At 42.5% G+C, this 4,601-nt stretch overlaps 1 pseudogene; it reads right to left on the bottom strand.

Annotated features, from left to right (window-relative positions):
• LOC101581448 overlaps positions 1-2,055 on the bottom strand; it is a 4,714-nt pseudogene extending 2,659 nt beyond the window's left edge.
• Positions 2,056-4,601: the final 2,546 nt, after the last annotated feature.

Here is a 4,601-nt window from a genome sequence, read left to right as displayed (position 1 = left end):
TTCACCAGATCCTCTCCCCTAGTATCTTCAGCACATGCTCACTGTTCTCCCTGTGTCCTACCATGTTCATAATTGCCCTGCGCCTAGTACCATTTTCACTTCCTCTGATGCTCCTAGTAGTTTTGTTAAGTCTTCTCCTGTAATTTTTGCTTTTTAATTTTGATACCTCTTTATGACTTAACAATAAAAAGGTTGTATGGTTTTTATCAAAAAAAAAAAAAAGAATTGATGAAGCATCAGAAAACAATGGGGTTCAGGAAGTTCTTTAAAGAAGGAAATATAATTTAGAAAACATTTTTAGTATACTTACACATAACGATATATATCTGATCACGGACTTCAGGTGCATACAAAGGCACTTCAGTACATTCTCCATTTATACTGCAAAAGAGGACAAATGAATACCCAGAAGGATTCACGGAGGCTGCTCCTCACCCACCGACACTTTACCCATATTTCAGTTTCAGATACTACTCAGCTTTAAAATGTTTTTGTTGTTTTGTTTTGGTGAGATAAGGTCTTGCTATGTAGGCCAAGCTGGCCTTGAACACACTATGTGGGCAGGCTGGCCACAACCTTGCAGCAATTCACTTGTCTCAGCCTCCCAGATGCTAGGAATGCAGGTGTGACCGCCACACCTGGCTTGGAGCTTCTATCTGCACCATTGCCAAACAGCTCTCCTTTATCATTGTCTCCCTTAATTTGAGGCACTAAGCAGGACTTCAACAACTGCTTCCCATCACTGCTTCTACCAGTTCTTCCCACAATCGCTGTCACCCAACTACTATATTTGTCTAGGTCTGTGGTGGGAAACCTGAGGCACAAATGTTCATGGTTTTTGACAAAGAAGTGTATGTATGAGTAGTTTTTTTTTTTTTTTTTTAACTGAAACAACAGCATTCAGGTTCAATGGCAGTGCAGGCACTTTGCGATAAATAAGTGGGTCTTAGATTGCAGTTGGGCGGTCACCACTAAAAGGTTCACCACCACTGACTGCCTTGGTCCTAGCTGAGTGCACACCATTTGCCAGGTTCTCAGATAAATGCTTTACATGCATCAACTGACCTACCAATCACTAAAACCATGCAGGAGAATTACTGTCATCTCCTGAGACCCAGGAAAAGTGACTGCAGGTAATGAGCTTTCTTGGCAAACTAGCATGACATAGATTCCACTTCCAGTGGGTGATTGTCCTCTCCATCTATGCTATTGTCACATTAATTATGACCCTGGCATCCCTCTATGCCTGCTCTCCTCACACCAATATATTTATTCCTATAGCCAGGTCTTGCCTCTAGATCTTGAAAATGCCCTGTTCCAGCAAACCTAGTTAGTACCAGATTCTGGACAGAGGCTCAGCACATGTGTGTGTGCATGCACTTCTCTGTGTGTGCACACATTTCTATGATCCTGTGCCTGCATAGGTTTGAGATCATGCCCTGGCCTTTATCTTCCCTTTCAAACCTAGAACAGGCCACATTTAATGTGTAAGAAATTTAAAGGATAACGAAGAGTCCTCCAAGGCATAGATGTACTCCACAAAACCTCATGCTACCATTTTCTTCTATTTTTTCCTTTCTGTCAGAGGCCAGGAGAATAGAATACCACTTCCCTGAAAGCTGAAAGAAGAGACATGATTAGGGAAGAAGAGGGGAATGAGGTACCACACAGAGAGCTTCTCCATGAACTCCGGCCTGCAGGCAGCACCCATACATGTGGTGTGAAGTTGAAGTTAGCCTTGGGGTTAATGCCTACACCATCTGGATACTTCCCCTGTCCCTGCAGTAAGAATGGAAGTCCCCAAGCATTGTCATATTTTCATATGCATAGGTCGCCTTGGCCTAAGGTCTGGAACCACTCTTTTGTCTACCTTAGAGCTCCTGCCCTCCCTTATGGACCCCTGACTTCAGGCTTCCAAGCAACCCCTCCAGAATAGTGTTGCTATGCTCCAAGACTTACCTTTTTCAGATCAAAGTTGCTTTTCACCATCTTGCCTGTTTCCCCATCGGTGCAGAACAGAGCCAAGCCCATACATAGCAGCAGCAGCAGCTTCATCTCAACAGACGATAAACTGTCTCTCCCACAGCTGCCCTAGTGAGCCTTTCTCCAATACAGCTCCTTCCCTGCTCCTCGGGCTTCATATCCATTCTGGGTCTAGGTTTGTGGTCTTAGGATTTCTACCTTCCCTCCACCCTCTCTGTGAAATCATTTTTTATTCACTGTTATGAGGCCAAGGATTGTTTGTGCTGTTCTGAAACTTGGCAAACCTACCTTCTTTAGACACAGTTAGTGACCTTACAATTCTCCACACATAGTCACAAAATAAATAGTGGGTGTTCCAAAATTCTGCCATTAGGAAACAGATTTAACTGTGCCACTGATTTGGAATTGGGAAGCCAATCACTTGTGGCAGGATTGGAGTGTAATTATAGAAGGTAGGGGCAATCTCTGTTTCAGGACTTACCTATGGTACAGAATTAATTTAGTTACCAAATTTCCATAATCATTAGAAACAAATAGCGTCTCTGCTGAAGCTGCTGTGTAGGATCTCTCAAAAACTTTGAAATAGAGTTGAATAAAATGATGTCATAAAAAATGATGTCGTTAAGGTAAGGTAATTGATATTCAGTGCATTTTAATTTCTTTCTCTTATTCTGTAAATTCAACTTCTAAAACCTTCCCTCTGAGGTAATGAATGAATAACCACTTAATCACTATATCTTTTCCAGGGGCTCATAAGACAACAAGAGAACAAGGTAACATCCCCTTTCTTCAATAACCTTCAATGATGTGGACAAATTATTTATATGCTTAATTTTGTAAGCATACAAATTGCCCAGAATAATGGTTCCCAGTTCAGACTAGATGAAGTGGGCAATTTATGGCACCATCTATAAGGTCCTTCATGACAGGCTTCATAGCAGACTTGGGCTTCATGCTCTACCTGTCATTTTGAAGCCATGTGGACAGGTTTTAACCTCTCAATGAAGATAATTATTCCTGCCAAGTTGAGGGCTATAGAAATTCAGAGGGGCGGATGTGAGGGCGATCTGGCTGCGACATCTGTCACCCCATTGATCGCCAGGATTGATTCGGCTGATCTGGCTGCTAGGCGGGTGTCCCCTTCCTCCCTCAATGATCCATGTGCGTCCTTCCCGAAGCTGCGCGCTCAGTCGAAGAGGATGACCACCCCCGACACAGGAGGACCATTCCTCAGTCAAGGGTATACGAGTAGCTGTGCTCCCCTGCTAGAACCTCCAAACAAGCTCCCAAGAAATTCAGAGGAGCACTGCACAAAAGCCTTATTGCATGGGGTGCGCCTACAGAGTATTTCCTGGGAGAAGTGAGACTTACAGTAAGGTTGAATGTCAGGGAAGGCATGGAGATGTGGAAAGCACAGGGAGGTAGCACTGCAGGAGTGAACAATATTGGACACTAGCATCTTGTGGATTGTTTAAAACTATAGCCTATGGCTGCCTTAGATGTTGGATGCCCAAACCCAGAAGACCCAAACACTGTGGGAGGAGGTGGGTGCGGCATGATGAACCAAGGAGCTATGGGTTTCTATCTCGGCCTACCACAAAGGAATCCCAGTCCCCTGTGTGGTCATTCCTTGTTCTTGCTCAACCAACTTTCTACTCATTGGAATTCAAAGGGGCTTTCACTTTAGCTCTTGGTGGCTACAGGTGGATATTGGTTTTACTGGCCCTGATGTGAAAATACTGAGTTTGACAAGGGATAGCAAAGGTGATTATTCTCTCCAAGAACTTATGACAGCCCATGAGCCACCAGGTTTTCAAAATGAACCCACTGTTCCTGAGTTACGATGCCGAGGGGTGAGTGGACCACCTGTGCTGCACACACCACCTCCAGCCCATCCCTACTTGTGACTATGCACGCCTCCATGGCCTCATTGTAACCTTCTGCTTGTGGTTCTTTCCTGTGAGATAATGAATTCTCTTATCTGTTGGAAAGATCTTTCTTGTTAAACTTCATGCCAACATAGCATCTTATGAATAGTGTCTCCTTAGAAATATTTGTCTAATAAATCCTATCATAAAGGCACTAGGGTTTCTTACTAGTAGGAGAAATCTCCAAGTCTTTTGAAATCTCCAAGTTAGGAATATTACTCTTGGTTAGTGTTGGTTATGTTCCTAATTTACATTATTGAACCACAGCAGAGGGAGAGCTTATGACTGAAATTTGTGATCAGAGGCTGTGTCTTTTAAATGTATCTTATATATTAAGACTTGAATTGACTAATCTACAATCATTTCAAATCCAACCCATTTCTAGTAGTCAACTTAAGCACTGCCAGTATGGCCTGTCAACACTACCATAACAAGTGAAAAGCTGGAAAAATATTCAAGAGTTATGATACAATTGAGGTATAGGATTAGAAAAGGAAAACCCAGACCCCACCACACCCAGAAAATGTGAAACTTATATTTAATTAATCAGGAGTGGTTGTATTAATGATAAATATTCCTTCATTAATATGCAGTATTGCATTTAAATGTGAGTGGTAGGACCAGTGGATAATGATAGGAAGATACTCTTACAGGTTACAGATGATCAATAAATAGTGTAATCAAAAAAAA

This window comes from Octodon degus, unplaced genomic scaffold (genome assembly GCF_000260255.1).
Source record: "Octodon degus isolate 3935 unplaced genomic scaffold, OctDeg1.0 scaffold00098, whole genome shotgun sequence".
Taxonomy (NCBI): domain Eukaryota; kingdom Metazoa; phylum Chordata; class Mammalia; order Rodentia; family Octodontidae; genus Octodon; species Octodon degus.
This window is presented reverse-complemented; position numbering and strand designations above follow the sequence as displayed.